The 26,957-nt window shown below is 46.5% G+C and overlaps 1 protein-coding gene across 3 annotated transcripts in view; it reads left to right on the top strand.

The window, feature by feature from the left end:
- The window catches only part of LOC141051811 (uncharacterized), a 646,796-nt gene that overhangs the window by 588,912 nt on the left and 30,927 nt on the right, over positions 1-26,957 (top strand). The window lies entirely within an intron of this gene.

The following is a 26,957-nucleotide window of genomic DNA, read 5'->3' as shown; positions in this document are numbered from 1 at the left end:
TGATGAAAAACAATACCAATTCACTATGTAGTGGAATTTAGAAAGGATTAATAATACATTTCAGATTCTCTGTTGAGACCGTGTGGGTGGAGAGTATTTAGGTGATATATCCAATACGCCTCACGCTCTTTGAGCGTTTGGATTCTATTACCCCCTCGTCTGGGTACAGGGATTTGTTCAATGACCTGAAATTTCAGTTGACTTACAGAATGTCTGTTTTCCACAAAATGGGCAGGAATTGGTAATAGTGTGTTCTCACACCGGATGGTTGATTTATGTTTGGAGATGCGGTCTTTGACACGCTGGGTAGTTTCCCCAACGTATCCTAGGCCGCATGGGCATTTGAATAGGTAAACGACAAAGTTTGAGTCGCAGGTAAAATAGCCATTGATCTTGTACCGTTTACCGGACCTCGGATGGGTGAATGAGTCACCTTTACTGACATTCGTGCATTGTGCGCAACCCAAACAAGGGAAGGTTCCGTTGCGTACCGTGCTAAATGTCTTCTGCCTGAGTGTCTTGAAGTTGGAGCCCACGTCGGCTCTAACCAAAGTGTTTTTTAGGTTCTGAGCCCGCTTGTGGCAGATGAGAGGAGGATTTTTGAAGTTTTCAACCCCCGGGTAGGCCTTTTCTAGTAGGGGCCAGTGTTCAAGGACTGCTTTTTTGATTAGAGGAGAGAACGGGTGATAGGTGTTGATGAACTTAACCCTATTCTCTACGTCGCGGTCACGTTGGGTAGTTCTGGTTTGTTGTTCAGCGTTAGTTTTGGGGTATCCTCTTGTTTGAAACTTTTCAGTCATCTCGTCATGTCTCGTTTGCCTGATTTCAGGTATTGAGACTATGCGGTCTTGACGTGTCTTGGGTGGCAGCTAGACCAGTGTAGTAGACTATTGCGGTCTGTAGGTTTGACGTAAAGGTCAATTGTAAGGGTGCCTGAGTCAGTTTTAGAGATCATGGTGTCAAGGAAACTGACAGACTGTGTGTTGGAATGTAAGGTAAAGGTTAGGTTCGGTATACTCTGGTTGAGGTCATGTACAAAGTCTGTGAGGCTGTTGGTGTCGCCTGTCCATACACAGAAGATGTCGTCTATGTATCTGAGCCAGGTAAGAGCATGCTTTCTGTATAGATGATGTATGTAAACAAAGTCAGCCTCAAATTTACTCATAAAGATGTTAGCGTACGGGGGGGGCTACATTCGCCCCCATCGCGGTCCCCCGTTCCTGTAGGTAGAATTGGTCCTCAAAGAGGAAATAGTTGTTGTTGAGGACCAATTTGAGTGTATCGGTACAGAACAATTTCTGGGGTTCACTAAGAGGGGATTGTAGATCTAGGAACCATCTAACAGCCTCGATACCAAGATCGTGATTTATACTGGTATATAGGCTGTTAACGTCTAGGCTGGCTAATAAACATAAGGAAGGAATGTCATGGAGAGTTCAACATACCTTGCTATTCCTTTACCTATACCTTCTCTCAGTGGTCACTATAGGTACCGTTCCAGCAGCTGGACTACAAAGGCAAACCTATACCACCTATACACACACCCCAAAACCAAGGACCAAGGTATTTACACCTTATGCCTTAATATTTCCAAGAGCACCCCTTACACACAGCCTCTTTAGATGACCTCACCCTCACTCCCACTCCACTTCACTGTCCCCTAATGCCCCTTCTCAACACAACCCACACACTCATGCTGTTCATCTCTTACACTGTCCCATTTACACCTTCACCCAATTCCTCTGCCCAACCTCTCACACGTACACCGTATCACACCACAATACACACTCACTGGCCTCACATCACTATAGGTCCATACATACCTTCACAAAGGATGCATGACACTGTCCCCACAATATAGATCACTTATCACTAGGTTTTTTGTTTTATAATGTTTTATAAAGTTTATACACTGATTTTTGTTCTTTTATTGTATATTCTGTAGTCATATCCCTGATGAAAGCTCGAGATGTAGAGCTGAAACGTTGGATTGTAACACCATCTTTTTCCACAAAAAATAAAATCACAACAAAAAAGACTGTCGTTGCAAAGACTCTACTTTCATGTCATTAGAGTGCCGGGGCTACTCCTATACTTTAGCTTTGTTTTTTTTCCCCAGAGCACCTAAGTTGGGGTTTGAGCCTGTCATATCTACTTTATTCCTGGTGCCCTAGGCACGTGCCCTCAAGTGCCTAGTGGCAAATACGGCCATGATTATGGGCAGGCTGCACCAGTCTGTATTACGGGCACGCTACAACAGCCTGTGCTATGGGCACGCTACAACATTCTGTATTACGTGCACTCTGCACTAGTCTGTATTACGGGCAGTCTGCACCAGTCTGTATTTCGGGTACGCTACAACAGTCTGTATTATGAGCACTCTGCACCAGTCTGTATTGCGGGCACGCTGCACCAGGTTGTATTGCGGGTACGCTGCACCAGGCTGTATTACGGGCACGCTGCACCAGTCTGTATTACTTGCACGCTACTCCAGCCTGTATTATAGGCACGCTGCACCAGTCTGTATTATGGGCACACTACAACAGCCTGTATTGCACGCACGTTACAACAGCCTGTATTACGGGCACTCTGCACCAATCTGTATTACGGGCATGCTGCACCAGTCTGTATTACAGGAACGCTGCACCAGGCTGTATTACGGGCACCCTGCAACAGGCTGTATTACTGGCACCCTACAACAGCCTGTATTACGAGCACTCTGCAACAGTCTGTATTACGGGCACTCTGCACCAGGCTGTATTACTGGCATGCTACATCAGCCTGTATTATGGGCACGCTGCACCAGTGTAGGGGAAGTGGACTGATGTACGGACCTGTCTGCAGCAGGAAGGGTTAATGTACAATATGCTGGACACGGACTGCTGTATAGTAAGGTGGGAGACAGCTAAACAGAGGGGAAGGATGTTGTAGTACAGGGTTTTGCCACTAGAGGGAGACCAAGGACAGCAGAAATGAAGGAAGGTTTAGTACTGCAGTTTGGCCACAAAATTGGAGCAGGGAGTAGTGAGAGCAGGGCTTAACCTCAGCTTATTGCTACGAAAATGCACAGTCATGGGGGGCGGGGTTACTGGAACTCTAGAGTGGAATTCCCAGTGAGAGAGGGGATATAAGAGGAGAGAGAGAGTTCCAGAACAGCAGTCCCGAGAGGGGAGCTCAGAAGAGAAGACTAAAGGAAGAGACAGGAGAAGCTCCATGAAGGACTGTTGAGGAAGACGGTCAGGGGGGTGACCCTGACAGGAGAAGCCACAGAGAGAGAGCCTGGGGGTACCACAAGACGGACGGACTCGGGCAGGCGAAGCGCTGTGGTGGTAGGCCTAGGGCAGCCACAGTGAAAGAGCCGCGAGGGACGTAATAGAGGAGAGGAGGCAAGTGAAGGTACCCGGGCGTGTGTGCGGAGTTGAGCAGCTGCTGTGTGGTGCTGCGAAGTTTGTCGTGCAGCTGCTGTGTGGTGCTGCTGGTCATGAGAGTGCGACCAATAAAGAGGACTTGTTGGATGCCCCTTGGACTCTGTCTCAAGTCTGTTCGCGGTGAAGAAAGGGGTCACCCCCTAGTCGGCTCTCCTACCTACACCTGTCTGTATTATGGGCTCATTACAACAGCTTGTATTACAAGCACACTACAGCAGCCTGTATTACGGACACTCTGCACCAGTCTGTATTACGGGCACTCTGCACCAGCCTGTATTACTGGCATGCTACATCAACCTGTATTATGGGCACACCACACCAGTCTGTAATACGGGCACACTACAATAGCCTGTATTACGGGCAACAGTCTGTATTACGGGAACGCTACAACAGCCTGTATTACGGGCACTCTGCACCAGTCTGTATTACGGGCTTGCTGCACCAGGCTGTATTACTGCCATGCTACACCAGGCTGTATTACATGCACGCTGCAACAGTCTATATTACAGGCACTTTGCACCAGTCCGTATTAGGGGTACGATGCACCAGGCTGTATTATGGGCACGCTGCACGAGGGTGTATTACGGGCACGCTACAACAGCTTATATTACGGGTACGCTACAATAGCCTGTATTGCGGCACGCTGCACCAGGCTGTATTACTGGCACGCTACACCAGCCTGTATTATGGGCATGCTGCACCAGTCTATATTATGGGTGTAAGGAGATGGCAGGGACCCTCAATGCTGCCTCTCTCCTAGATGCCAGGCATGAGTAACCATGCAGTTGCCTACATTTCACTGTTTTACTAATGCTATGTGTACTGTGTGATGCTCTTTTATCCCATACTTCTTGTATTGTATATATGTGTATGTTGTAGTGAGTATATTAACATTAGGGATTGCAAGGGTTAATCTGGTAGGCTGGGTCAGCAGCCTTAAAGCAACAGGAAGCTCCTGTTCTCCAGTCAGTGCCTAGGCAGTAGTGATGGGCAGTCTGGCTCTTTTTGGTGATCCAGCTCTCACGGCTCCGCTCACCAAAGAGAGCCGGGACTTTTTGGATCCTAAATGGATCCCTATTGCATACATGTTCAGGCGTCTAAAACTCCGCCCACCTGCCTCATAAACCCCTGGCTACTTATTTATGCAATTTAGGGCACCCTTGATGTAAATTTAGGGGGTCAGATAGTAAAGAGTTAAATACCATGAACACACCTCAATTGATGGGAGAAGCCAGTGTACCTTAATAACAGCGGTGCAACCCAGTAACCATATCCAATAAAAGATCATACAAAACCTTATTAGGTACAGATATCAATAATAATAGCTTACTTATACCGTGATGGAATTATCACATATTAACAGATGGAGAACATCCTCACACTAAGGGCCCCGTCACACATAGCGACTCACCAGCGATACCGACAACGATATCAACTTGTCAGGATCGCTGGTGAGTCGCTACATGATCGCTGGTGAGCTGTCAAACAGGCAGCTTCACCAGCGATCAGCACCAGCGACGCCGAGCGCGCGGCGTCACTGTGTACGTTAGTTACCAGCGCGCTGATGCAGGGAGCTGGTAACTAAGGTACATGTCGGGTTTCTAAGCAGCGCGCATCACTTAGAAACCCGATGTGTACCTTGGTTACCAGCTCCCTGCATCAGCGCGCTGGTAACTAAGGTACACATCGGGTTTCTAAGCACCGCACGGTGCTTAGAAACCCTGTGTTTACCCTAGTTACCAGCACGCTGATCGCTGGTCTCCCGCTTGTCACACACAGCGATGCATGCTGGCCAGCGGGAGACCAGCGATCAAAAAAATGTCCTGGCTATTCCAGGACGATCAGCGATAACCGGCAGGGGGGCCGGTCGCTGGTCAGTGACACACACAGCGATCTCGCTGGTGAGATCGCGGTTGCGTCACAAAAATTGTGACTCAGCAGCGATTTCACTAGCGAGATCGCTATATGTGACGGGGGCTTAAGAAAAAAACTATAATTACCCAAAGGTAATGCAGATAGGAATAAATATCCTAATAGACCGCTCCTAATAGACACCAGTAATCCTAACTGGGCATACCATCCATGTGAAAAAAGGTTCAGGCAGTGCCTATTGAGTATGACCAATGAAGATATCAATCAAAGTACCAAGGTCCATGGGGCATGGGAGCCCAACGCGTGTCGCCACACACGATGGCTTCATCAGGGGCAAGTGCCACTTAGGATAATATGTGATAATTCCATCACGGTGTAAGCAAGCTATTATTGATATCTGTACCTAATATGGTTTTGTATGATCTTTTATTGAATATGGTTACTGGGTTGCACCGCTGTTATTAAGGTACACTGGCTTCTCCCCGAAATTGAGGTGTGTTCATGGTATTTAACGCTTTACTATTTGACCCCCTAAACTTACATCAAGGGTGCACTAAAGGGTGCATAAATAAGTAGGCATTAGTGATGAGCGAACTTGCTCGCCACTACTCGTTACTCACCCGAGTATCACGGTACTCGTTGTACTCGACGAGCACCGAGCATTTCCGGGATTACTCGGCAGGAACTCGGGTCTCCACCCAGCATTTTTGGTGGACTTTACAGAACCAATCACGCTGCAGGGATTGTCTGCCAGGCAGTGAAATGCCCCAGTCATCTTTGTGGTCGTGCAGTGATTGGCTGGCCGCACAGCATCATCAGGGGTATAAGAGACTGGACGCTGCCCTGCTCGGTGCATTCAGCTCTGGATTGAGATAGTGTAGGGAGAGCTGCTGCCAATATAGGGTCAGAATTGGGGATTTATTAGTGTATGGTCTACCATCCTAAACTATTCACATCCAGCTAAAGCAACAGTCCTTCTAAGGACTAATTCCGGAGTATATAGGTTCCAGTGTTAGGTAGGCAGGGTAGTGTACGTCACTATATACACATCAGTGCAAGGCCTACAGGCACTTTATGTGTGTATATAGATCATTGCATACATCAAGAGGGTCCATTCCCTTCCTGTGTTCTGGTGCTGCTGCTACCTGTAGGATATATTAGCCATATATAGCTAGCCCCAGGTGTAATTGGAATACAGGCCACATATTTTTTGGTGTGGTATCTCCGTGCCAGCTCATATCTGTGCATTCTCAAAGTTTGGCCAGTTTACGGCAGTTTTCTTTTTTTGTCCTGGGTGTCACAGTACTTATATACAGCATTATATTGCATTATTTTAAAATACAGGCCACATTTTACAGCAGGGTCTGTGGCACGCCTCATACATTCGTGTGATAAAAATTTGTGGATTGTAGGCCGGTATTCCAGTGTTTTCCTGTCTGGTACTTAAGTTATATACAGCAGTATGTTGCATTATTTTAAAAAACAGACCACATTTTACAGTGGGGTCTATCAGTGACACGCCTCATACATCCGTGTGCCAAAAACTGAGGCATTTTAGACCTAACTTCCCTATTTTGGGCAGTCTGTCACTCTCGTTATATCCAGCAGTCCTTTTTATCCCAAAAAAAATTATACAGTCGGTTATCTCAGGCTGAGGCCTGGTGTATCTGTGGTGTAAAAATCTTTGCTTCGCAGGCATACGTTGCATAGTTCTGTCTGCTAGCCTTGTTCTCATTATTTTGTGTTTTCAAAAATTAACACAAAACCTAAAAAAATGAATATACACTGCGTTCCAAATTATTATGCAAATTGGATTTAAGTATCATAAAGTTGTAATTTTTTGGTTTTCAAATAAACTCATAGATGGTATTGTGTATCAGGGCTCTTTGGATCACTGAAATCAATCTCAAATTCCTGTGATAATTAGTTTACCAGGAGAGCCCAATTAAAGGAAAACTACTTAAGAATGATGTTCCACATTATTAAGCAGGGCACAGGTTTCAAGGAATTTAGGAAAGAAAAAGGACCTCTCTGCTGCTGAAAAGCATCAAATGGTGCAATGCCTTGGTCAAGAGATGAAAACATTAGATATTTCCCAAAAATTTAAACGTGACCATCGTACTGTTAAGAGATTTGTGGTTGATTCTGAGCACAGACATGTTTGTGCTGATAAAGGCAGAATGAGGAAGGTTTCTGCCAGGCAAGTTCATCGGATTAAGAGAGCAGCTGCAAAAAAGCCATTACAAACCAGCAAACAGATATTTAAAGCTGCTGGTGCCTCTGGAGTCCCTCGAACCTCAAGGTGTAGGATCCTTCAAAGGCTTGCTGTGGTGCATAAACCTACTATTCGGCCACCCATAAACAGTGTTCACAAGCAGAAATGGTAGCAGTGGGCCCAGACATACATGAAGACTAATTTTCATACAGTCTTGTTTACTGATGAGTGTCGAGCAACCCTGGATGGTCCAGATGGATGATTGGTGGATGGCCACTATGTCCCAACAAGGCTGCGACTTCAGCAAGGAGGAGGAGGAGTCATGTTTTGGGCCGGAATCATGGGGAAACAGCTGGTAGGGCTCTTTAAGGTTCCTGAAGGTGTGACAATGACCTCTGCAAAGTACTGTATATAGAGTGTCTGACTGACAGCTGTCTTCCATGGTATAAAAAGCAGAAATGTGCCTTCAGGAGCAAAATCATCTTCATGCATGATAATGCATCATCTCATGCTGCAAAGAATACCTCTGAGTCATTGACTGCTATAGGCATAAAAGGAGATAAACTCATAGTGTGGCCACCATCTTCCCCTGACCTCAACCCTATAGAGAACCTTTGGAGTATCATCAAGCAAAAGATCTATGAGGGTGGGAGGCAGTTCACATCAAAACAGCAGCTCTGGGAGGCTATTCTGACTTCATGCAAAGAATTACAAGCAGAAACTCTCCAAAAACTCCCAAGTTCAATGGATGCAAGAATTGTGAAGGTGATATCAAAGAAGGGTTCCTATGTTAACATATAACTTGGCCTGTTAGGATGTTTTGGAGTTAAATAGCTTTTTTGTTCAGTGAATGTGACCTCCTAATGCTGCAAATTCCACAAATGAACATTTTCAGTTCTTTAAAACATATCAAATGTTTAGAAATTCAAATGTGCCTAATAATTTGGAACAGTGCAATTTGAGATTTATTCATTTTGGAGATTATACAGTTATCATTGGGAGGTTTCTTCAATAAAATTTGATGCATACTCTAACCGGTGATGACTTTTATTAGACTGACTGTCATTTGTACTGACTATTTAGGAAAATCATAGAAAAATATCATTTGCATAATAATTTGGAACACAGTGTAGTCTGTTATTTCAGGCTAAGGCCTGGTGTATCTGTGGTGGAAAAATCTTTGCTTCGCAGGCATACTGATCACATATAATTTTTCTCCAAATAAATCCATTTGTATTGAGCTTTTCAAACATTTCAGTAGTCCGTTTAAAATGTGCAAGGCCAGGGTCAAGGGAGGGGAAGTGGACGTGATGCTGATGGTGCATGCAGAGGATGAGGCCGTGGCCAAGCTGAAAGTGGGCCACAGCAAAGACCCACATCTTCATGCTCGACCTTCCTATCCCTGTTTCTAGGGGACCGCAGCACACCACTATTGAAGCCAGAGAAGTGTGAAACGGTTGTTGGTCGGATAGCGTATAATGCTTCCAGTCTCTTAGCCACCACCACCATGTCTTCCACACGGTCAAGTCTGAGTAGCCGTGATTGTGGACAGGATATTACTCTCCCTGATCCTCCATCCTCCCACCATGTCGAGTGCCCTGAGACAACTGATCCCACACTCAGACACTCTGAAGAGCTGTTCAGTTTTCTATTTGGAGATTCATGCCTCTCGCACGGTCCACTTGAAGCGGGGCAAGATGATATTCCATGTAGCGATGCACAAATCTTTGAGCAGCCACGGTCACAAGAAGTGGACAATGATGAGACACAATTGTCGAAAAGTCAGGAGGAAGAGCAGGGTGCGGATGTGGAAGACGAGGTGGTGGATGACATAGTGACTGACCCTACCTGGCAGGAGGACATGCAGAGCGAGGACAGCAGCACACATGGGGAAGGAGACATATCACCCCAACAGGCAGGAAGAAGCAGTGTGGTGGCTGAAGACAGAAGCGTGCAGCCGTTCCCCGTATCATGACGAAAGTTGCCATTCCAACTGTTCGATCTTCCCGAGTCTGGTTATTTTTTAAAGACTGCCGATAACCCCAAACAGGTCATTTGCAGCACTTGCCATGCCCACATCAGCAGGGGTAGCAAAACTACCAGCCTGACAACCACCAGCATGATTAGGCACATGGCAGCAAAGCACCCGACTTTGTGGGCCGAACCCCAGGCTCCAGGAACACTGTATGCAGGTGACAACAATGCTTCCACTGTTTTGCGTACAAGCCAATCCCCAGTTGACCGTGCCTGTGAAGATGCCTCGGGCCCTGCACCTGTTGTTGCCCACAGTCAACCAGCACCATCATTAAGCCTGTCCACGTCCTTGTCCCAGCTCGGCCTTCAGTTGTCTATACCCCAGTCAATGGAATGCAAGCGGAAATACCCAGCCAATGCCCCACAGGCCACAGTACTTAATTCAAACATTTCTCGTCTGCTTGTGCTCGAAATGTTGCCTTTTAGGCTCATTGAGACGGAAGCTTTCTGCAACCTGAGGGCGGCGGCCGTCCCAAGGTACTCAGTCCTTAGTCGCCACTATTCCTCCCGTTGTGTTGTACCGGCATTTCACCAGCATGTGTCCCACAACATTACCCGTGCCCTCAACAATGCTGTTACTGGGAAAGTCCACCTAACTACGGACACGTGGACAAGTGCTAGTGGGCAGGGACAGTACATCTCATTGACGGCACACTGGGTTAACATAGTGGAAGCCGGGACCCAGTCGGACCTTGGAATGAAACACATCCTCCCCACAAAGAGGATTACGGGCCCTACGTCAATCAGGGTTGCCCCCATAGTCTACAGCTCCTACACCTCCTCCTCTTCAGCCTCCATCTCTGAAATGAACACATCAGTCAGAAGCTGGAAGCACTGTAGCACTGCCTCAGCCAAGCGGCAACAGGCTGTACTGAAGCCAATCTGCATAGGTGACAAACCGCACAATGCAGATGAGTTGTGGACAGTGCTGAAAGGAAATTTGGATGACACTGCTGAACCTACAGCCAGGCATGGTCGTTTGTGACAATAGCTGGAACCTGGTGGCTGCTCTGACGCAACGTGAGCTCACACACCTACATTGCCTGACCCATGTCCTTAACTTCGTGGTTCAAAGTTTTCTCAAAAGCTACCTGGAGCTTCCAGATCTGCTAGTTAATGTACACCGTCTGTCTGCTCATTTTAGAAAGTCAGCTGCAGCTTCAGCTGCCCTTGCCGTGCTTCAGCAGCGTTTGCAGCATCCGGCTCACCGACTGGTGTGTGATGTCCTCAAGCGTTGTAACTCTACACTGCATATGTTGGAAAGGATTTGGGAGCAGAAGAGGGCAGTTGTTGACTACCAGCATTAACAAGGCCGTCGATATTCAGTTCAGACTCCACACATAAGACCTCAGGAGTGGACTTGGATGTCAGACATATGTACAGTGCTGTGCAAATTAATTGGGACATTGTAAGTTGGTTACCAGTCAGTGATTCAAACCAGTTTTAACTGCTTTGAACAGGTGTGACGATTCTACTTAAAAAAAATGCTTTGTCCCAATTAATTTGCACAGCACTGTACCATCCTCCAGAACTTTGAGGAATGCACCAAGATGGTGAGCGATGATGACGCCATAATTAGCATCACCATCCCGCTTCTCAGCATTCTGAAAACCTCTCTGTTCACAATAAAAGAGGATGCATTGCAGGCAGAGGACGAGGACATGGAGCAAGGAACCACACAAAGTGATTACACTCAGCCTCATGTCGCAACGTAGATTGGTAGACAATGAGGAGTAGGAGGAAGAACAGGAGCTAGTTTCATGCTCTATAGATGGTACTACAAGCACAGCTGTCATATTGTCTGTTCAGCAGGGGTGGCCTGAGGACAGGGAGGAGGAGGAAGAGCATGGTCAGTCGTCCTGTTGGTGAGGACACGGAAGTCTTGCCTGTTAGCAGTCTGGCACGCATGGCTGACTTTATGTTACGCTGTGTTTCCCGTGACCCTTGCATTATAAAAATTTTCAGTGACACTCATTACTGGTTGGTGACACTTCTAGACCCACACTACAAGGAGAACTTTCAATCTCTTCTTCCAGAGGCAGAGAGGTGTGCAAAAATGTTGCTGTACCAGAGGGCCCTTGTAGTGGAAATACTGAAAAAATTCCCATGTGAGAATGCTGGCAGCAGATGTAGAGTTTGTTGTATAACCAAGGAGTCCAAGCGAGAGAGACAGAAGTACAATCCAGCTTAGCTCAGGCAGGGGAACAATGGCAAAGTTCTCGGACAGTTCTCAATCATCATCATCATTCCTAGGAACAGAATGGTTATCAGATTGCTTTGGTACATTCACATCACCATCAGCATCATACCTGGGGAAAGAATGGTGGTTAGTTAGCATCATTACTCATCAAGGCATAAGCAGGTAACACGTTCAGTTTCCCATCATCATCATCAGCATCAGGGTTAACGTTACCCTTATTATCAGACTGGGGAGGGGAGTCAGGGACATAGTATGCAACCATCCTCCCCAAGTCAGTCCCCAATAAAACATCAGTGGGCAGGTTTTCAGACACTCCCACTTCCCTCAACCAGCTCCCAGCACCCCAATCAAGAAAAACCCGAGCCACTGGCAAGGGACAACGGGTGCCTCCAATCCCGGTGACAGTCAGGGTTTTCCCCTCAACAAACTCTTCAGGGGCCGCCAGTCCAGGACGGATGAGGGTTCGTTCAGCCCCGGTGTCCTTGAGGCCTGTAGCAAGACGGGCCCCCACCTGAACAGGTTGAACGTTGTCGTCAATCCTCCCAACCACACCTCCCACCAAAAGAACAGAGGCATTGGGCACAGAGGCCTTGGCTGGGGAATTCTTCGGTTTTTCCGGACAGGCGTGACGGAAGTGACCAGTCCGATTGCAGTTGAAACACAGGCGACTGTCAGTAGTAGGCCTGGTGTTGGCAACAGGGAGAGGGCCTCCGGAGGGACGTCTAGCTGGGGCACTGGGGTTGGTTGCAGGCTTACCCCCTCTCCAGCTGGTGGTGACTGACCTCCTCGTCTCTGGCTTCCGGTTGGCCTCATAGTTGTCGGCGATCTGCACCGCTTTGTCCGCATTCAGTGGTTCGCGGTCCAGGATGAACTGTCGGACCTCAGCTGGGCAGAGATGCAGGAATTGGTCTTTGATCATCAGGTCCCGTAGCTGCTCCAAGGAATCAACGGACAGTCCATGGATCCACTGGTCAAAGTGGGTCCTGAGTCCTTGCACCACATCACTATAGCTATCGTGTGGGCCACGTTGGAGGTTCCAGAACTTCTTTCGGTATAACTCAGGTGTCAGCCGGTATTTGGCGATCAGAGCCTGCTTTATGGCATCATAGTCACCATCGGCTTCTGGTGGAAGAGAAGCAAACGCCTCCAGAGCTTTGCCTTTTAGCCCTGGAGTCAAGTACCTGGCCCATTGGACCTTATCCAGCTGGTACTGTCTGCAGGCTTTCTCAAAGGCGCGCAAAAACGTGTCCCAGTCCCCATCCTTTTCCATCACGAGAAAATGCTCTGGCCGGGGTTTAGGACTCTGGACGCTTCTGGGCTCACTGCTTCGAGCTGTGGGAGCATTCCAACCCCGCTGGAGCATCTCCAGCTCATGGGCCCTCTGTGCCTGGCGCTCGGCTTGGGCCTCCTGCCGGCATAGCTGGATCAGCTGCAGACGTCCCACATGGTCTTCGGCAGGGAGTTGCTGTAGGTCCAATTGCAGATAGGGGTCCAGGACTTCCCGGCTGGCGGTCTGCACCATCTGGACCCCTGTGGCTGCACCATCGGCACTGGCACTGCCTTCTGCGCCCTGGCTCTCATCCCATTGCACTAGAGCTGTGACCAACTGGGCTTTGGTCTTGTCGGTGACGTCAATCTGCTTTGACGTGCACAGGGACCTCAGGGTGTCCTTATTGAGCTGCTTATTATAAGATTCTCCCTGCGTAGCCATGGTTGCCAAATAAAAGATAGAAAAGAAAAACGGAGAGGAGGGAGGGAATGCTCGTACATACACACAAATGTCTCAGGACTAGTAACCACTGAGTCTGTTCTCCAAAACCTATGACGCAGGATTCCCGCAGGAACCGTGCAGGTTTTTAATGAGAGGAATGATTGCTCAAACCAAATCACTAATGCTCTAGGATTATCCCACCGCTCTGACACCAATATGTGAGGAACAGCCCATCGCTGCCACCAATGTGACGAATGGGGGTCCCGCTGCCACCAAAACGCGACGGACAGCGGACCCCTGTGTCACCAATATGTCACAATCCCACCACTGACACGGGTGTATCAGTGGACGGAGGGACACGACACACTGCCGGCACACGGCTATCACAGGCACAGTGGGGGCTTATCTTAGTTATCCCACCACTGGCATCATGTGACAAAAATGCAGCAAGCTAACCTTGCTCTAACAATTTACCGCAGGGGGGTATTTTGGTTGCCCCACCACTGCTAACAACCTTCCAAGAACTGCGGGGATTTATGTATATCCCACTTTCTCAGTTCCACTTTGGAACTCGCAGCTCTCCGGCGCCCCCCTTTCCCTCAGGTCAGTCAAGGAACTGCACCTAGGATAATTAGTCGCCGGACGGGCTGCATGTTGTGCACTGGCCACTAGACTACTGCAGTAAGGGAATTATCAATGCTGTGGCCGCAGCCCCTCATTCAGCATGCACACCACGCTGCCACCAGCCACGCTTTACTTAATCAAAGAGTTAATTAAGAGGGTCTGTGACAAACCCCTGAAATCAGTAGCGATTATCTAAAAGAGGTGCATAGTTCGTTTCTTAGAGCATGGAGACAAACTGATAATTTTAGGATTTATTCCCAAAAGGGCAGTGATTATACAGATAAAAGTTGCTATAAAGTTGAGACATTACATATGTACAAATACAAATATAAGACAAAGGGATTAAAAGAAGAAAGTACACTTACATGTGGTCAGTTGGTGTTAGGCAACCCATGTGGCTGAGGGGGGAGGGGCGCTTAACCAAACGTCCCCACTCATCGGCACGTCTCTCTGGCATGAGGACCTCGGCTGAACTGACTGGAATTTGGTAGGGAATACCTATAGACTAGGGTTTGTGACCTCATGAAATGGGCGGTCTGGAGAGGTCCCACCTCCCTCTCTCCATGTTATGATTTGGCTACAAAACTTAGAATAACTATATATAAACGAGAAAAGCCCATACCACCACACATAGGGCATCATTGTTTGTGATTTAATGAATCCAACAAGAAGACATCAAGAACACACTAGATAGGACATTCCATTTGGGAGCAATACATATCTCAGGTTCTGGTGAGGTTATAACCGTGAAAATCAGGACTTAGAAAGCTTGCCTCGTGCCCTTTGTAGAAATGTGAGTTTTATATCTCTGATGTGTATGGTTTTTTCAATATGACTTGTTTTAATACTTCCCATATACTGGCATACAGCCTGTGTTTTCAGAACAAAGAGATCTTTTCCCCTAGCTGTTCTTCGAGAGGAAATGGACGGTTTCAGGTTACCAGCAAGCACAGAGCTGATAAGACTTGGGGGAAGGGGCTGAAAGAGAGAGGGGATTGCAGCTACATGACAGGCTCATCTCCTTGATGTGTAGCAATGGGAGATTCTAGAAAGTTCTAGAGAAATCATACTTTAACATACAGATCTTACAGACATTTTACATTACACTTATACTTTGGAAATTTGCCTTCCTGAAGTTTAGTGTCCTTGTAACCCCTCTACTACACATCTTATTAAAGGACACCTGATAACTTATTTTTTTGTGATTACTATTATTCAAGTGACCCTCAACCCTTATATTTGATATGCGGTCTGGCCTGTTGGTTAATATTAGGTCTAGCAGTGCCCCCCCTCTTGTTGGGTCCTGAACCAGTTCTGAAAGGTAATTGTCTCTCATAGTTGTCAAAAAGATTAGATTTCACCTTTCTTGCATTAAGCTTTGTTAGTTCTCCGGCTGTGCCGAGGCATCTAGGGCATCGTAGGTACGCCCCACGGCTACTGCTAGTTGTGTTGTTAGGATCAGGGGTCTGCAACCCGCTAAGTTACCAACCTTTCTGGTTTCCTGGTGGCCTAGCCTATTCCTGCCATCCTCCTCGGTGACCTATTTATAACAGAATCACCAGCCAAAACTGTTGACTCTAGTGTATTCTAAAGAAGGAAAGAATTGCAAAAAAAGAAAAAAAAAGTGTCCGAATTGTTTATATATTTTTTCCTTTTTCTCTGGGGCCGTAGGAGGATTTTTTTCTTTAATGGAGACTAAGCCATTGTCCGATCGTGTTGAGCAGCTTGCTGCTGAAGTGCGGTGAATTTCTGCCTATCTCAATCATCTGCTGTAGAACCAAAGATCCCTACTCCTGATGTGTTATCTGGGGATCGGTCTAAATTTTTGAATTTTAAGAATAATTGTAAACTATTTTTCACTTTGAAACCTAACTCATCGGGGAGCTCGGTGCAGCAGGTTAAAATTGTCATCTCCTTGCTGGGCGGCGATCCCCAGGACTGGGCTTTTCTCTGACACCTGGAGATCCTATACTGGCTAATGTGGATGCATTTTTTTCAAGCCCTGGGGTTGTTGTAAGATGAACCTAATGCTATTGATCAAGCTGAGAAAACCTTATTGGCATTGAACCAGGGTCAGGATGCTGCAGAGTTATATTGTCAAAAATTCCAAACGTGGGCGGTCCTTACTAAATGGAATGATGATGCCCTGTCAGCTCTCTTTCGGAAAGGTCTGGCAGAAACCGTAAAAAATGTTATGGTGGGATTTCCTATCCTCTCTGGTCTTCATGACTCTAGGTCATTAGCCATTCAAATTGCGACGTTTACGTGAACGTAAAACTACGCGAGAGGCGGTGCTGCCTTTCGAACAAACTTCTGAACCCATGCAATGTGATAGGGTTTTGTCTAGGGCGCAACGTCAAGAGTTTAGAAGGCGTAATAAGTTGTGCTTCTTTTGTGGGGAGGCCTCTCATACTATTTGTCTGCCCTAAATGAGAAAAACGTTTTGCTCACTCATTTGTGGTGGGCAGTGTACAGCCTAAGTTCCTTTTGGTGGTTACCTTAATCTGCTCCTTGTCTACATTTTCTGCTAAGGCTTTTGTTGATTCAGGAGCAGCTTTGAATCTGATAGATTTTGACTTTGCCAAATGTTGTGGTTTTCCCATGGTGCCCCTGTGGACCCCTATTCCTTTGAGGAGTATTGATGCTACCCCTTTGGCGGAGAGTAAACCCCAGTTTTGGACCCAGGTGATAATGCGAGTCGCCCTGGACCACGAAGAGAATTGTAAATTTTTGGTGTTGCGCAATTTACGTGATATTATTGTATGGGTTTTCCTTGGTTGCAAACCCATAATCCTATTTTGGATTGGAAATCTGTGTCTGTGGTGAGTTGGGGTTGTCAATGTGTTCTTAGTGACACTCCTGTTTTCTCCACCTCTCCCCAGTCTCATGATGTTCCTGACTATTTGGCTGATTTTTCTGATGTATTTAGTGAGAGTAAGTCCGTGTCTTTTCCTCTTCATAGGAGTTATGACTGTGCAATTGAGTTTATGCCCAGTTGCAGATCTCTCAAGGGTCGGCTTTTCAACTTATCGGTACCTGAACATGATGCTATGCGATCTTATATCAAGTCATTGGAGAAGGGTCATATCAGACCATCCTCTTCACCTTTAGGTGCTGGGTTTTTTTCGTGGCCAAGAAAGATGGCTCATTAAGGCCATGTATTGACTATCATTCCCTTAACAAAATCACTGTTAAATATCAGTACCCGTTACCCCTGATTTCTGATTTATTTTCCAGAGTTAAAAGTGCTTGTTGGTTTACCAAACTTGACCTCAGGGGGGCGTATAATCTTATTCGCATCAAGCATGAGGATGAATGGAAGACGGCGTTTAATACTCTGGAGGGACATTTTGAGTACCTGGTGATGCCTTTTGGGCTCACTAATGCCCCTTCCATCTTCCAATCTTTTATGAATGATATTTTCCGGGACTTTGTGGATAAGTTTTTGATCATTTATCTGGATGATATTTTGATGTTTTCCAGTGGTTGGGATTCTCATGTGGAACATGTCCGGACTGTGTTTCGGATTTTGAGTGAAAATACTCTGTATGTTAAGGGATCGAAATGTCTCTTTGGTGTACAGAGGATTTCGTTTTTGGAATTCATTTTGTCCCTGTCTGCTACTGAAATGGACCCGGCCAAGGTACAGGCCATTTATGATTGGGTTCAGCACACTTCTCTAAGGGCTCTCCAGAAGTTTTTGGGTTTTGCTAATTTCTACCATAAATTTATAAGTAATTTTTCTGGTATTGTTAAACCACTAACGGATTTGACCAAAAAGGGCGCTGATGTGGTGAATTGGTCTCCAGAGGCTGTCTCGGCATTTCAGTAGCTTAAGTGGAGATTCACTTCTGCTCCGGTTCTACGGCAACCTGATGTTTCACTCCCATTTCAAATGGAGATAGATGCTTCTGAGATTGGTGCAGGAGCCGTTTTGTCTCAAAGAGATCCGGTAACCTCTAAGATGAATCCCTGTGCCTTGTTTTCTCGAAAATTTTCCCCATCTGAATGTAATTATGACGTGGGGAATCGGGAATTGTTGGCCATGAAGTGAGCATCTGAAGAGTGGAGACATTGGTTGGAGTGAGCTAGACATCAAGTTGTGGTCCTCACCGACCCCAAGAATTTAATTTATCTTGAATCAGCCAAGCACTTGAATCCTAGACAGGCTAGGTGGGCCTTGTTTTTCACGCGTTTTAATTTTGTGGTCTCCTTTCTTCCGGGCACTAAGAATGTTAAGGCGGACGCCCTTTCTAGGAGTTTCTTTGCGGATTCTCATGATGTGACCGAGCCTACTACCATTCTAAATGAGGGTGTAGTTCTTTCTGCCATCTCACCCGATTTGAGACTTGCCCTGGAGGAAATTCTGCAGGACAAACCTGAACGATGCCCCATGGGAAAATTGTATGTCCCTGACCAGTGGAGGAGAAGAGTAATGTCTGAAATTCATTGCTCCGCGTTAGCTGGTCATTCAGGTATTTTTGGTACCAGAAATTTGGTGAGTCGGTCTTTTTGGTGGCCTGCTTTATCTCGTGATGTTAGGAATTTTGTGCAGTCCTGTGGGACTTGTTCTCGGTCCAAGCCCTGTTCTCGTTCTAGTAGTTTGTTGATGCCCCTGCTGGTGCCCAGGAGGCCATGGACCCATATCTCAATGGATTTTATTTCTGATCTCCCTGTCTCTCAGAGAATGATTGTTATCTGGGTGATCTGTGGTCTCTATAGTGGTCCATCTTGTACCACTTCCAAAATTGCCATCTTCTTCTGAGTTGGTGCCCTTGTTTTTACAATACGTGGTTCATTTGCACGGGATTCCTGAGAACATTGTGTCGGACAGAGGAGTCCAGATTGTTTCCAGATTTTGGAGAGCTTTTTGTTCCAAACTGGGAATTTAGTCATCTTTCTCCTCTGCATTTCATCCTCAGACCAATGAGCAGACTGAGAGAACAAACCGGACTTTGGAATCCTATTTGAGATGTTTCATATCTGCTGATCAAGATGACTGGGTCTCATTTTTGCCCTTGGCCGAATTCACGCTAAACAATAGGGCTAGTAATGCCACTTTGATGTCTCCTTTTTTCTGTAACTTTGGGTTTCATCCTCGATTTTCTTCGAGGCTGGTGGAAGCTTCGGCCTGACCAAATGTGGATTCTGTGGTAGAGAGAATGCAGCAGATTTGGGACCAAGTAGTAGATAAGTTGTCCCACTCTCAGAAAAAGGCCCAACAGTTTGCCAACCGGCATAGGACCATTGGTCCCCGGTTTAAAGTGGGTAATATGGTTTGGTTGTCCTCAAAAAATATTCCTATGAAGGTTGCATCTCCAAAATTCAAGCCAAGGATCATTGGACCTTATAAGATTTTGGAAATCCTTAACCCGTTTCTTTCCGTTTGGCTCTTCCAGTTACGTTTAAGATTCATAACGTTTTTCATAAATCTTTGTTGAAAAGGTTTGTGGAGCCAGTAGTTCCCATGGCGGCGCCCCCTGACCGTGTATTGGTTAAGGGTAATTTGAAGTATGAGGTAGAGAAGATATTGGATTCTCATCTGGCTAGACGGAGACTCCAGTACTTGGTCAAGTAGAACGGTTATGGCCAGGAGGATAATTCTTGGGTCTCTGCTTCTGACATTCATGCCGAGAGATTGGTTTGTGCTTTTCACTGGGCCCATCCTGGTCGGCCTGGAGGCGTGGATGAGGGATCGGTGACCCCTCCTCAAGTGGGGGGTGCTGTTGTGAATTCTCTTGATCTGACTTCTGAGTTGGGGCTCCCTCTGGTGGTTACTGCCTGTAGTGGAGCTGGCCGGGATGACAGAAGTCTGCCACCTGACGACGATGATTGGAAGTCAGGGGTTACTTACTGGGAGGATATAAGTGAGCAGGCTTCCCTCAGTTGCTGCTGGTGATTGGTTTCTTCCTGTGAATTTTGAGATCTGTCTCCTGCCTGATCATGCATTTTTCAGTTAAGTTGTTAATTTGCTAATCCTTTGCATCTGATCTGGTTTTGCCTCTTTCTGCTTTGCTGTGAGGGTGCAGCGTGCTCTCTGCTGGGGCAGTGCTGGGCCCCGCTCCATATGTTACAGCTTGTGTCAGTTTGTTCAGTCCCATGTTATATTAGTCTCTTTTGCTTTGCTACCAGTTCACACCAGAATGCTGGTATAGTGGGGGAGAGGTCGTGAGACCTCAGTGTTCTTTGTACATCAGACGTGTTGGATTTTTTAGGGTTTTTGCGTGATTGCAGACAGTGTCTTTCCTATCCTATCTAGACAGTTTGGGCCCCATCATTTGCTCAGTCTATTTTCTGCCTGTGTTTGTGCCTCATCTTGTCTCACCAACAATATATGTTTGGGTGCTATCTATTTCTTTGGGGTTCTACTCCAGGGCAGTTTAGATTTCACCTTTCTTGCTTTAAGCTTAGTTAGTTCTTCAGCTGTGCCGAGGCATCTAGGGCATCGTAGGTACGCCCCACGGCTACTGCAAGTTGTGTTGTTAGGATTAGTGGTCTGCAATCCACTAAGTTATCAACCTTTCTGGTCTCCTGGTGGCCTAGCCTAGTCCTGCCATCCTCCTTGGTGACCTATTCATAACACTGAGGGCTTGCTGGAGGTACCGATGGTGAGGATTCCAAGATGGCGGACTCCTACTGAGCAGCCTGTCGTTTTCGCTACAGCAGAGCCTGTTTCTGCTGAAATCTCCTGCGCAGCTCTTCCATTTCCTTCTCCAGCTGCGACAGGATGAGGTCTGCTGAGGAGTTGGAGCCTGATTCCATGGAGCCGGGAGAAGCTGACATCTCTCCACCATGCTCCACAGACCTCCTGCTGCTCTCCATCATGGCCTCCTGGTACTGTTTCTTCTTCTTTGCTCCTTTTCCCGCAATGGAACTTCACTCCACCCCCTGGAGGCGGTGTCTGATTCCTTTGCCGCCATACCAGGCTAAGATCCAGATCCCTCTTTTGGTCGGCCATGATGCAGTAGCATAGAAGTACAGGCAGGGGAGGTTCATGTTGTTTCGCTCCCTTTCTTGGGTGCCGCCCACGATGGCACACCTTACTTCACCGCCATGGCAGCCATCTTTACAGTCAGAATCACAGTCCAATTCACAGTTTAATAAATCCGTTCCTTTGCACATTTTAGGTTTCTCATTTCTCAAATCAATCAAATCTTTGGCACACAGGACCCGGTGACACCGGGCTTCGTAATCCTGTTCGTGACACCAAAATGGATCACCCCCAGGGCAAGTGGGGTTCTCACTCAGCACCAGGCCGGTGTCTTAAAGGGATGTGTTGTGGTGGCAATGACCCGGTCCGTGGCCCTGGGTGTCCATGTAAAATAGGTGAAATAAAGTTTATGTGTAGATAAGTTCGTGACACCACCTGTGGTATCTGGTCAGAGGTGACCAGCACTGCAGTGCAGATCCTCTGGGACAGATGGTGTGATGCAGCAGAGGTGGAATAGCTCTCCACAGGCAGAGCTGTAGTCCCAGGGCAGAGATAGTAGATGATGAGGTAGATGATGTAGTGTTTAGGCACAGAGATGTAGCAGTGCTGAAGGGGTTGGCGCAGGAAGAAGGCAGTGACACAGCTGAATGCAGTTCCAATGCTTTACTCACGTTTCTGACATAGAAATCTGAAGTACTTGTAGTTATGAATTACACTCAAGTTCCTCTTTCTTGCTGTTACTTAGAACTCCACTGGCATGACAAACAGCTGTAGCGTACTTCGGGGACTCCTTCCAATCAAGCCCCGACTGACACACATTGCTACTGTGTCGTTGAGTCTTAGGTGGGAGTAAAGTGGTCACAACTTCTAACTTCTGCTGTAGAACCATTAGTATTCACACAGCGTTGGATACCGGCGCCCTGCCTTTGGCGCATTAACTTATGGAAGGGCTCTGTTCTAGCCCTAGTCCCCAGCTCTCCTCCTCACGTTCCGTACTTTTCTATCTTCCCTTCTGAAGAACTGATCTTTCTCTTCCTTTGCTTGCCAGCAGCTCCAGCTCAGGAGGCTGCTGCATGTACGTCCTCTCACTCCATCCCTCCCTGACGATCTCCTCCTAACTTCCTGTCAGCTTTCCCCTCTTTAGCACAAACTAAGCTCCACCCACCTCCCAACACCCTTCATGAACCAAGCAGTGGCCATAGAGGGTGGTCTGCTGTTCTAAGGTTTCCGTGCTGGGTGCAGGTGCTGAAGTCTGGTCAGGTGTCTTCATCTAACCTGAGGAGTGAGTTACTACACCTCAGGAGGAGGTGCAGTACCTCTGTGGCGACTGAACCCTCATGGGCGCCACACATCAAAAACGACGTGTGAACATAGCAAAAGTGGTGGAGGAACATTTCGGTCTGGGGTTAATTATTTTGCCTTATATAAAAGTCATTAACCTGGCAAGGATGTACCTTAACATATATCCCAGCAAAATCCATTTTGGTTTAGTTTTTGTATGTTTTTTGGTGCACCGGTAAAAATGGCGAGAAACTCTGACAACATTGTTTACAGATCTGCCCTAGGAGTCAGAAATACTTCCAGGGGCGATCCCCATGATGTCCCTGTGTCATTTGAACAGTGTTTATATAATTTTCTGATGTTTTTAGACCTTAAAAGGATCTCCGGGGGGATCGCGGTAAAAATGCTCGGGTCTCCCTTAGACTTACATTCGGCTCGTTGTTCTGTCCGAGTACCCGAGTATGCCAATTTGCTCGACCCGAGCAGCGAGCACCCAAGCATTTTAGTGCTTGCCCATCACTAGTAGCCATAGTTCGTTACTTGACACATTATGCTTTAACCCCGCAGATTATTTCCTTATAACTTGATATATGTATATTCTGATTGCTCAAGTCATTATGTGACCGTTGTTTTGTCACACCTATTTATTAAGGGAATATATAAGAACACTTTGTTCTGTCCAGTCATCCTCAATCAGGTGCCAAAATTGTGATTTACATGCATGTTGTCAACTGTATTCAGGTCTGTGGGATGGTACCCCTTTTCATTGGGCATCATTGTTTTTAAATGTTTTCAAATTTGATGGCTCTGTATATCCTAATAAAATTTGTATTTTGTATTATACTTTTGGTGATCTCCGACTCGTCCGAGTCTCTCGTATGTGTGAACCCGGCCTACCGCTCACTAAAGGTGAGCAGATCTGGGAATATTCGCGATAACATCTGGGTCACCAGAGCTAGGAAAAGTTGCTTGATTATGAGCAGTGCATGATCAGCAAGTTTCCCTGTCAGTGCAGAGCTGACAGTTTGTACAGCACAGGGATGCCACTGCAAAAAAATGATAGTCCCATAGTGGGACAAAGTAAAAAAGTAAAAAAAAAAATTTAAATAATTGTAAAATTATTTAAAAAACTAGCTAAATAAATAATAATGATAAAAATCAAAAGATGTTTAATCTATAAATAAATATTTGTATGGAAAAAAATATAAACAATGAAAGTACACATATTTGGTACCACCGGATCCATCTATAAAACTGTCCCACTAGTTAACCCCTTTAGTCAATGTAAGGGGGTCACAGTAGCCATCTTCAGCCCCTAAACATGTCCCGGTGTAGAGTGTATATAATGTGTGTGTGTGTGTGTGTGTGTATATATATATATATATATATATATGCTTCGGAATGTCATTAAGATGTGTATTGTATGCTGCTCTAAAATGTGTAAATAAGGTTACTATATATGTGTTATACAGGGGAAAGTGTAATATTAGTATTAGGCCACTAGATGGAGCTAGGGAGTATAACATAGGATTGAGGCTTAGCAATAGTGTAAATAGTTAACTGTAGGAGGGATCACTGTGGTTAGGGGAAGGGAGCTTCCTGTTTAGAGTCAGAAGGCTAGGGCGCCCATAGAGCTCGGGTGGGCTATTAGCCCAGACAACTGTAAGATCCTGTAACATTAATTCCAAGGAAGTGCCCAGGCATCCCGTGTATGGGAAACAGCACAGACACAGCTGCAGGTGTTACAGAAGATTGAGCTTCAAGTGTGAAGCTGCAGAAGTTGACACGGGAGAACAGACGGACAGGTCACTTACCATGTGGCGGGTCTTAGCCTGGGCTGATGCCCTCAGATCCGGGGCGAAACAGCTGATGAAACACCCAGTGGCAGTAAGGGAGGATGCCGAGAAAACGTACAATATGGTAAGACCCGATCTCAAGGTGTTTGACAGGAGCAGAAGTGAAGGGAAAGCTGAAGTGACATGTAATGTGAAACCTGGTGAAGAAGCTGTATTGAACCTGGATGTACTGCGAAGTTATGAGTAGTTTTGCATTTTGAGTTTCAACTGGACTGTGTCTCTGTTATTCCACAAACGGCCAAAGGTGACCTTAGAGAGCAAAGGAAGGACCCTGACGGCACAGACAATGGAGAGGCGAGTAAGCTGAAAGTGAAACGTGATTTTTATGTAAAGGGAGGTCAGGGCCTGTAAAGCCGGATAAGTCTAGCCACGACTACTGCCCTGGCCGACCTTTACATCAACATCATAAAAAAATTTAAAAAACGAGTCAAAAAACAATGTTTTATCATCATACCGCCAAACAAAAAGGGGAATAACACGCGATCAAAAAGACGGATATAAATAAACATGGCTCCGTTGAAAACGTCATCTTGTCCCGTAATACTGTAAAACAGTGAGCTTCAGCACTCAATGAATCACAAGGAAGTTCAGTCGCAAGATAATATCCAATTTTAATTTACAGCCGACAACATAGGATACACAGATAAACATCCAACGTTTCGGTGTAATTGCCTTTGTCAAGGGTATCTGTGAGGGGTAGAGTTGAGCGACTTTTGGTTTTTTAGGGTCGCGTTTAGTTTCGTGAAACCCGACTTTTCCAAAAGTCGGGTCGAGCAAGATCGTCCGATTATAGGGAAAAGTCAGGGTCGTCCCGAAACACGAAACCCAATGTAAGTCAATGGGGAATAAAAGTCGGCAGTGAAAGGAGGACAGGAAACACACCAACAGTGCCCATTTGAATGCCAAAAGCATCAATTCTTCTTACTTAAGCTTGTCAACCTTAATTAACTTCATAATACAAGTTACGCACTGAAAAATGTTGGTTATTTGGCTACAGTTGTGGGGGGGAGGGCTGGCTCCAGGTTTTCATGTGCCCTGGGCGAAAGAGCGCCCCTTTAACACATACCACAACTCATCATGCTCCGATACGGCAGAGAAATAGCGGTATAGTACAATGAAAAATACTTCACTTTTTACATCTCATGACGAGGCCCATCTATTTCTCCATACAGAATCATTGGTCCCATATAATGTTTGAAACAGTATATGATGAGCTCCACATAATGCTACAATATATGTTGGTCCCCATGGATGAAGCTCCACTGTCTTATGGGCCCAAATAATGCTCCAAACATAATGGGCCCCATTTCTAATGCTCTAGTGTATAATGGGCCCTGTAAATGCTGCTCCAGTGTCTGATGTCCACCTTTGGAATGTTCCAGTGTATGGTGGGCCCCATCTATCATTCTCCAGAGTATAGTGCTCCCCAAAAATTGCTGTCCCAACATTGAAAACAATCAAATAAGTCTCCTCGCTAGGGAATCCCTGTACTTGTCTGGACTCCTCGTCGTCCCCATCTTCCATCTCACTGCACAGTATTTCAACTTTGCAAGTGCTGTGATCCTGAGCAAGCAGGGGGGCCCACTCGTTGGCGACGGCACTGGCACAGGGCCCCTGATAGTACGGTGGTGTGTCTGATGGCGGGTGGGCCGAACCTGCACTTTCATCTGCAGCTTCCTCTTTGTCACCGTGTAAGATGGAACTGTATATGGGAAGGGTAACCTGAGTTTCATCAGGGTCAGATTCAGGCTGTGTAGCGTGCGAGGGGAATGTAGTGGTCTGGGTCAATGTACCAGCAGATTCATCGAGCAGTGGCTGGGCATCAGTGCACTTGTGTCGCCCCCAGGAGTACGGTCGCCACAGTGGCATTACCTTCTTCCTAGGGAGTGTGATGTCATGCTTGGGAGCAACGAATGATCTCTCTAGCAGGTTAACTGATTGGGCGGCGTTATTCCCACGAGTCATGACCCTCCAAACAGCGTTCATGAAGGCAAAGTGTTTGTTTTACGTGGGCAGTATGGTTGCAAAGCTGAACCTTAAAGGAATGTCCAGAAGGGCACCACCAGGAGTGGAGCCTACGGTTAAATTCAACTCCACCTGGGAAACCTCAACCATGCCAGCTACAGAACAGATGCACACATTGCAAGCTTAATTCCATTAACGAACGAGACTCCGTCATGCCCCACGGTCCGAGTCCGGCTTACTAGAGGGACACGTGAGGCTCTGGCACATGAGATTGGCCAATAACTGGTGTGTCATGCCCTTACATGTCCGTGGCTGCATGTGCGCTACACTGAAAAGGCCAGCGTTTCTCGCTTACAGGTGCAGATAACCCGCTGAACAACGTTAGTGATGGGGATCACTGATTACAATTATTACCCGCGAACAATGATTTCCCAGTAAGTGCAGGTCAACCGCAGTTCCGGAATTAGGCCTAACCGTCATTCCTGAAAAAATCAAAAACTTACGTGTGCAAACCACAGGTGCTGTAGCTTGCTTAACAGCTCGCCAGCCATTCTCACGCCCAGTATGGATTACATGTGATTGCACAAAGGTGAGAAAAGGTACTGTATCCCCAGATAACATGTATGGATAGCGTACACATTCAAAATATATGTCTATACATCAGGAGGCAGGCTCAGACGGTGTTAGGCCCAGTATGGATTGCACGTGATTGCACAAAGGTTAGAAAGGGTACCGTATCCCCAGATAACATGTATGGATAGCGTACACATTCAAAATATATGTCTATACATCAGGAGGCAGGCTCAGACGGTGTTAGGCCCAGTATGGATTGCACGTGAT

Source organism: Dendrobates tinctorius, unplaced genomic scaffold (genome assembly GCF_039654945.1).
Source record: "Dendrobates tinctorius isolate UK_male_01 unplaced genomic scaffold, ASM3965494v1 ptg000158l, whole genome shotgun sequence".
In the NCBI taxonomy this organism is placed as follows: Eukaryota; Metazoa; Chordata; class Amphibia; order Anura; family Dendrobatidae; genus Dendrobates; species Dendrobates tinctorius.
The sequence above is the reverse complement of the archived record's forward strand: the minus strand, read 5'-3'. Positions and strand labels throughout refer to the sequence as shown.